Consider the following 9,248-nt stretch of genomic DNA (forward strand, 5'->3'; position numbering starts at 1 on the left):
CTATGTCTCCACTCAGTTCAGGACTCATACAGGAACCAGATGCAGCCCAGATTGGTAGCAGTCACAGACTTCCCCAGCCTTCGACTCACTAGAGGTTCTGGGCAAAGGCAAAGCACAGACTCGAATCCACGGGCCCTGCAGCTCCTGGAGTACTTGCTCTCTTGGCACAGGGTGCGTGGGGCTCAGAGAGTCTGCTCACCTGGCTCAGAAAGCCTGCTCACCCAGCCCCCAGCCAGAGAAGTCCCCTGGGCCTCTCAGTCTGGACCTCCTCTCTGCCACCGCAGCGACTCAGTCTGTAATGTCAGCGGGATCCTTGTTCATGCGTCCTGCCCTCAGGGATTAGATGGGAAGTACCCGGCTCTCTCCACGCATTTCAGCTGGGAATCATGGTTGTGTGCGTCCAGCACAGACTCGAACTCACAAGCCCTGCTGCTCCACCATTGATTTTTCAATGTTGACTTTGTATCCGGATATGCTACTGAATTTGGCTATTGAATCAGTAAGTCCTTTGGTGGAACTTTTAGGGTCTTCTATGTAGAGTATCATGTCATCTGTGAATAATGATAATTTAACTTCTTCCTTTCCTAGCCTTATTCCTTTTTTGGAATTTGTGAAGTGCCCTTTCTGTGTCTATTGAGATGATTATGTGGTTTTTGTCCTTGATTATGTTAATATGTTTTACTACATTTATTGATATGTGTATGTTGTACCATCCCTGTATTACTGGGATGAATACCTGTTGTCATGGTGTATAATCTTCTTAATGATTTGTTGAATTCTGTTTGCTAGAAGCTTATTGAGGATTTTTGTGTCTATGTTCATTAGTGAGATTGGCCTGTAGTTCTTTTGTTTGGTTGGCTCTTTGTCTGGATTTGTTATCAGGGTAATACTTGCCTCCAGGAATGAGTTAGGGTATATTGCTTCCCTTTCAATTTCATTAAAGAATTTGAGGATTGATGGCATTATATCTTTTCTCAATTTCTCCTAGAATTCAGCAGTGAATCCACCAGGGCCTAGGCTTTTCTTTCTTGGTAAAGTTTTAATTACATTTTCAATTTTATTGACTGATATTGTTATTTATAATTTTTATATCTTTTTGATACAACTTTGGTAATTCATACATATCTAGGAATCTGTCCATTTCTTCTGTGCTTTTTCATCCTACTAGAGTAAATTTTCTTGAAGTATGTATTGATGATCTTCTGAATTTCCACAGGATCTGTAGTGATTTCACCCTTTTCATATTAATTGCATTAATTTGAATCTTTTCTTTCCTTTTCCTGATAATATTGGCTAAGGTTTTGTCAAATTTATTTAAAATTTCAATGGAAAAACTCTGATTCATTTATCCTTTGTATTGTTTTCTTAGTCTCAATTTCATTAATGTCTTCTCTGATCTTTACAATTTACTCCCTTGTATGTGCTTGAGCCTTGACTTGCTCTTCTTTTTCCAGAAGCTTGAAGTGCAAAATTTATTTGAGCTCATTCTCTTTTCTTTATGTGAGAACTCACCAGTATAAATTTACCCCTTAGGACTGCTTTCATTGCATCCCATAGGTTCTGGTATGATATATTGTAATTTTTGTTCAATTATAGATATTATTTAATTTCTTCTTTAATTTCATCTGTGACCCATTGGTTGTTCAGGAGTATATTATTTAATTTCCATGTGTTTAGGGAAATTTGCAGTTTCTTTTGCCATTGATTTCCAGTTTCATTGCATTATGGTCATTTCTTCACAAATTTGTGAACCAAAGTACTACTGTACTATGAAACTAAGTGGAGATGCTGCAAGGTGGAGAAAAGCTCAGAACTTGAGGGGTAATTAACTTGACTTTAGTGCATTGGGTTTTCTTTTTTGGCATTATATATTCCAGACTTATTATTGGAAAAGCCAGCAACCCACCAATGCCAATGGACAGTAAAAGCTCAAGAAAATCTCACTCTTTCTAGCCAACGAATCAGGAAAAGGGCAGCCTAGCAAGATAGAAAATTTTCACATAATAACCACTCTACTGCAGGCAAAAATCATAGAAAAAACTGTGGTTCTACTTCCACCCTAGTCAACAAAGATGAAGTGGAAAGCTTAGATTTGTCCATTCCTCTTGCTGTAACAAAGCATCTCTCCTCTGTCATCAGAGTTTCAAATGGAGAGAAGGCAGAGAACTGAAAAAGTATTAGAAGAAATAATGGCTCCAAACTCCTCAAACGTGACAAAGACATAATCCTATAGACTTGACAAGCTGAATGAACCCCAAAAGTGATGTGGTCAAACAAATCTGAGTTAAGATAAATGGTAATCAAACAAAAATATCTCAAAAGCATTGAGGGGAAAAATGACACCTTTTTCATAGGGAAAACCAACTCAAGTGATAGTAGATTTCTCATTAGGAAGTGTGAATGGCCGGGTGTGGTGGCACATTTCTGTAGTAGTACCCACTATTCAGGAGGCTCAGGGGGGAGGATCACTTGAGCCCTTCAGTTTGAGACCAGCCCGGGCAACACAGTTTAGATCCTGTCTCCACAACAAACAAACAAAAACAAAACAAACAGAAATAGGACAGAAGAAAGATGTCAACAAATTTTTCAAGAAAGAAAGAACCGTGAACTCAGAATTACATACCTAGTGAAAATATCTTTAAAGGAGCAGGAAATCAGTATATTTTCAGATGATGAAAAACCAAGAATTTATTATCAATAGGCTTACCCTAAATGAATGCCAGAATCTCAGTTCTGAGGTCTGATTGCCTCCCCTACCCGCTATTGTGAGTGAGGACACATCTTGGCATAGACATTTTCATAGCCTGGAATACAAGGGGGCCCTCTGGAATAAGGGGTGTACCTCATAAACCTACAGGATGTAAGGTTAGGCTGAGAAAACCAAGAATTACTAGACTCCAAAATTGTGGATCCTAGAAGGAAACCACTCATTCAAAAATATGCTTCTTTCTCTATTTTTGGACTCACTTTCTCTTTTTTCCCATTCAAGTACTAACCAGGCCTGACCCTGCTTAGCTTCTGAGAGCAGACAAGATTGGGCTCATTCAGAGTGGTGTGGCTGTAGACACTTTCTCTTTTTCCTTTCTTCTTTTTCTTACTCCTTTTCTCTCTTTTATCCTTTTTTCTTATATTTTTTTCTAGTTTTTTATTCTCCATATTATTTTTGTCCCTTTTTTCTTTTATATTCTATTTCTCTTTGGTTTTTTTGGTTACATTTACCTAATTCTATAAGTATTTTTCTACTGCTTAGTAGGATTTTTTGTCTCACATTTCTATCCTCCTCATCTCCTATTGTTAACTTTTCAAATTTACCTTTCTGAATTCTCCCATTCCCAACCCCCCTATACCTTTAATAGTATAACCATTAAGTTCTATTAATCTTCAGATAGTTAATTGTATGCTATTCCTGTTGAATTCTGTTCTGTTACTGTATTATTGGAGGTATAGTTATTACCTGTAATAGATATTAATTGTATGTCAATATTTTTGTCTTAGGGTTTATACTATAATTGTAAATTTCTTTTCTACGTTTAAGGGTGGCACACTGTTGGTTCTTATAGTCAGTATCTAGTTTGTCTTGGATGATATTGTTATTGTTGATTTATTGATATTGCCACGGTTGCATAGCTGTTGCTATTAATAGATTTTCTCTGCATGACAATACCCAGATTATCTTTTGACATTAACAATACTGTGGTCCATTCCCAGAGAACTGGGTGCTGAGCCCATTATACTACATCTCCCCATTCCACATTAACAGAGGTGATCAGATCTTGGACAGAGGCAAAGGACTATAGATAAACATATCATGAGTGCATCACTGAAAAGCAGACAAACTAAAGAGATCTCCATAGCAGCAACAGTCTTTCCACTAGAAGCAACCACATACCTAAGCACAAAACAAAACAAACAAAAATAATAGAAACATGAGAAGACAAGGCAACAAAATGCTCCCCAGAACTCCCACCTTTCCCCAAAGCCAATCCATGGGGCATCAAGGGGGAAGAAAGCAACAGCCATGCAACCAAATTACTTGAAAGAATGAGAGATGACATTAAAAAAACAGATAAAGGAAGTGCTTAGCAGGCTCACAGAATATCCCGTCCATGGGGCTGGGGATTTAGCTCAGCGGCAAAAGCGCCTGCCTGGCAAGCGCAAGGTCGTGAGTTCGGTTCCCGGTACCGGAGAAAAAAAAAAAAAAAAAAAAAAAGAATATCCCGTCCAGGATTCAAGAGGAGTTAAGTAAAGTCTATGCTTTGCTGCACTATTTTCTTTCACTTTGTGGCTTTCTGCTTAAAACAAGATTGAGACTTCATTGACCAATTAAAACTGATTAGTATTTTTTCTCTTATCCTGAAGTCTCCAGGAACAAGTTTCACAGATGTGTGCTGAGTTGATCCCTCTCTAACTCAAGTGCAGGTAATGTTGGCCAAATATTGCCTCCGCTTCCCTTTCTGGTTTGATTATTTTGCTAGTGAGGGAGGGATCTCTGCCCTTCATACACTTGGCTCTCCATAGCTGATGGTCCTCGGACATATCATTCCTTTAACTCACCACAGAGGTTAGAGACAACAAATTACCTTTCACTATCAAGACTCCCTTTCTTGGCAAACCAAGGCAGGAAGTAAGAAAGACCCTATATCTTGTAACCTCTTAACTGTCTGGTGCACTCTTGTAGGTAGGTACCAGGTAGTTAAAGGCCATTAGGGCATTATGATAATTAACTGCTGTGTTAACTTGAATAAGAAATGCCCAGCTCACTGGCTTAGCATAGTTCTGGATGTGCTGAATAATGTATTTACTGAAGAAGCAAGACCCACCTTGAGTGTAAGAAGCACCAGCCCCTAGACTTGTATCTTGAATGGAATAAAAGGGAAAAGAAGAAAGACATCTTGCTTCTGTTTCTTCAGAGGAGCTCCAGTCTTTGGAATTGCCTTGAGCTTCCATCTCCTAGCTTCCACTGCAGATAGTTCAGCCCTGCAGAGCAGACGCTTTGGCTTCCTAATGTGGACTCACATGGGACTAGTTAGTTACAGGCCTTCAAATTTTGATTGGATCCTTCAGATCTCCAGCACACAGACTGCCTTTCTGCAGTGTTCCATACTTGACTCTGCAGGCAGCCATTAGAGGCTTGTATTAAATCCATTTCTCCAGTGAGCACTGACTAATACAGATTTTGGTACAAAGAGTGGGGTGGCTCTAGAAAAACAGAACTGTAAAGATGAAATTCTTTAATGCCTTTAGTGGTTCCTGGCAATGGCTCTCTATGTTATGAGACCTAAAGATTCCATGGTCTCTTTGATGATAATGTATGGAGTACTGGTAATCCATAGTATGAACTGTTTAACACATGCATGATAGGGTCCATTATTCATATGCTACACTGCTGGGTGGCTCTAATTTTAAATCAATTGTTCCTACCACTTTGAATCACCAGGGGTATGTGCATGACTGTCCCATCAGGTGGCATGTACCACTTCTCAAAGTGTCTTTGATTACAAAATGTAAAGAAAAGACATAGATTTAGCAGATCAAATATTATCACATTACAGTTCTTCAAGGAAAATGTTAAAATGGTATGAGAAATTGTAATATAGCTAATTTGTGGTACATCTGTTGTACACACCCACAATAGTGTACTTGTAAGATTTCCATATTAAAATTTAGAGAATTATTGATAAACTATAAATATAAATTTATTTTAATTTAATGAAATAATTTGTTGACTTATAATAATTTTAATTGGTATTAATAGTATTACTATTTATGTTGGGCAGTAATTGTTCAAATTCAAGCCATTAACTAGATGTGGTCCATTTATAGACTTTTTATATTTATTAGTAAAATAAAACAAATTAGTAAAATAAAATAACTTTTTAATTTTGTTAGTAAAAAGACCACTAACACTGATTAGATCCATTTATACCACCAGTGGTACAAGTTTGGTACAAATTATCTCATGAGCTGGACAGGCATGCATATACCACCAGTGGTTCAAACTGGAGGGAATTTATCAAAGGAATACACAATGTAGATCCATTTGATTATGCTAATTCACCTCTTGTGAGATGTAAGAACTTTAGTCACTCCATATATGATACTTTTGAATATTTGGGGCAAAGTGAGAAATATAATGATGCTGGCTGATTGCTCTTTGCATCTCTGTACAGACTAGTAAATGAAAATAATGAGCTCAAAACGTGCATAAAGCCGGGCATGGTGGCGCACACCTGTAATCTCAGCACTTGGGAGGTCGAGGCAGGAGGATCATTGTGAGTTCAAGACCAGCCTTGGCTACAAAGTGAGCTCAAATCCAGCCTGAACTGCATAGCGAGACCTTGTCTCAAAAAGACAAAAAAAAAATGCATGAAAATTTAAATTTAAAATTTAAATTTTAAAATTTAAATTCTTCTAACTGTGAGGATAAATTAATAAATGAAAATACAGTAAGGAGCTCAAAGATTCAAATTCCCAGCTCCAGACCCACATAAAGAATCTAAAAGTTTCTAAGTACATACTGAATGAGAATCTTCTCTCCTTTTGCCAGAGGGTTCAAACTGTAGAAACCCCAAAACAAGGCCTCATAACTTGATTGGGTGAAATACAGAACAACTTTAATGCTCAGCCTCAAAAGGTATCTGAAGTAAATGTGAGGATACTGTTTGGAAAAGGATGGGATCCCATAAACTGTGATGGAGATGTTTGGGAACATCCTGATGGGGTTGAGAGCATTGAGCTCCTAGACTCTAATGACATTATGTTGCTAGAGGCAGAGCCTTCTCCACCTAAAGTAGTGGTGTTGGCCTCTCTTTTTATATCTAAGGAAACTAATCCTGGGTTGCCTGGAGCAGTTAGCAACTATGATGATGTTTACACCTTTCAAGACTGACCACCATCACTCACTTTTGCCTTTAGGTCTATAATAAGGCTCAAATACCAGAAGGCACCTAAAGGTGAGGTACACAGTATGATTCATGAGGAGATCCAATCCACTACACTCCCAAAGAACTTCTTGAATTTTCTAACTCATAAGCCTGAAAAACAAGTATGGAGGGGCTGGGGATTTAGCTCAGCGGCACAGCGCCTGCCTGGCAAGCACAAGGTCGTGAGTTCGATCCCTCATACTGGAAAAAAAACGAAAACAACAACAACAACAACAAAACCACAAGTATGGAAATGGATTTCAAAGGGTGGAGGATAACACTGACAAAAACATACACCTGCATCAGGCTGAGTTTGTTGATATGGGCCCATTACATACAGATTCTGAGTTTAATGTTGCAGCTTTTGGAGTTAAAAATGGTTATTTGGCTCTTTGGCAAAAGTATGGATCAAAGGATGGCCTTCTTTAAATGAGTTAGAGATGTCTGATATTTTTTGGTTTACTGCTGATGAGGGGATTCAAAGGTTCAGGGGGAAATGGTAATGCTGGGGTGAATCTGTCAAGTCAAGCCTAATCCTCCACACTGGGATGATCTAGAAAATGCACTCTTCACTAGTGCTTTAAGAAACAGATTCATGGGGCTGGGGATTTAGCTCAGCGGCACAGCACCTGCCTGGCAAGCGCAAGGTCATGAGTTCGATTCCCCGTACTGGAAAAAAAAAAAAAAAAAAAGAAACAGATTCATGAGGGAGGCACTAGCATTCCTGAAGAACTCTGCCATTGCTCTTCTCTGCATGCCAGACCTTATGGTGGGGACCACTTTACTCAATAGGGAAACTTGAGAGCACTGAGTTTAATTGTATGCCAGAGTAGCAGGGGTCAAGCGGCAACACTCAGTCATTAAGGACATGGTGCACATACTTAACATAATGGACAGAAGAAGCAGATCAACCATTGAAATGGTCAAACACATGTAAACCTAGGGTCTGACTGATTAGCCATGGTGTCTGCAAAAGCAAAATACAGAGGAAGCCTGCTAAATTTGAACTAGATTTATATAATTGAAAGAAATTGAAGGCAAATGAACAGAAACCTATCTCAAATTGCAATAACAGTCACAACTTTTCAACCAAATCCCAAATTTGAGCCAGTTTACAGACCTAGAGCCCCTTGAGGAAGGACACTAATGTACCACCAAAAATTTATAATCTGTCAGTGTGTCCTGAATGAGAATCTTCTCGCCTTTGGCCACAGGGCTGAGAATGTAGAAACCCAAAACCAAGCCCTCATTTCACCCTGACTGGGTGAAATACAGAACACCTTTAATGCTCAGTCTCAAAAGGTATCTGAAGTAAAGGTGAGGGTACTGATTGGAAAAGGATGAGATCCCATAAATTGTGATGGCAATTCCTTCTGCAAAGGCACAGCAGGCCTTGTATGAGGATAACTGTACTTTGGGGGAAGGGAAATGATCAGATGTTTCAGACACTACTGGACACTGGTTCTGAACTAGTGCTGAGTCCAGGAGATCCAAAATGTTATTGTAGCCCTCCAGGAAGAGTAGAGGCCTGTGGAGGTCAAGTGATCAGTGGTGTTTTAATAAAGTTCCAACTCACAGTGGGTCCAATAGGTCCTCAACTCTGTTCTATAGTTATTTCTCCAGTTCCAGAATGCATAACTAGGATAGATATACTCAGTACCTGGAAGAATTCTCACATTGGCTCCTTAACCATAGTGTGAGGGCTATTACAGTTGAAAAGGTCAAATAGAAGTCATTAGAGTTGCTTTCACCTGGGAAAATTATATCCAGTCCCTAGAGGTATTGCATAGATTAGTGCCACCATCAAGGTTTGAAAAATCGGGGATGGAGGTTCCCACCACATCTCAATTTAATTCTCCTATTTGGCCTATGCAGAAGAGAGATGGGTCTTGGAGAATGATGGGAGGGTATAAGCTGAATCACGTGGTGACTCCAATTGTAGCTGTTGTACCAGATGTGGTTTTCTTGATTGAGCAGATTAACACATCTCCTAATACTCGGTATGAAGGTATTGATTTGGCAGATACTTTTTCTCCATACCTATCCATAAGGCCCACCAGAAATAATTTACTTTCAGCTGCAAATCTAGCAATACAAATTCACTGTTATGGCTTGTGTCTAGATGTTCTACCAAAGCCTCATTTAGTTATAGGTGGGGCTTCTCAGAGGTGTCTAGATCTAGAGTGTGTGACAGTGAGAGTAAGTGTATGATGCTGGGATTAAGGGTACGACCCTGGGATAAAGGGTGAGTGATTACTTAATTATCCCACTGATTGGTCTGGCATATTTCTGGGTGTGGATAATGGGAAGGCCCACCATGGTATG

Source organism: Chinchilla lanigera, unplaced genomic scaffold (assembly GCF_000276665.1).
Source record: "Chinchilla lanigera isolate Chin_1 unplaced genomic scaffold, ChiLan1.0 scaffold00161, whole genome shotgun sequence".
In the NCBI taxonomy this organism is placed as follows: domain Eukaryota; kingdom Metazoa; phylum Chordata; class Mammalia; order Rodentia; family Chinchillidae; genus Chinchilla; species Chinchilla lanigera.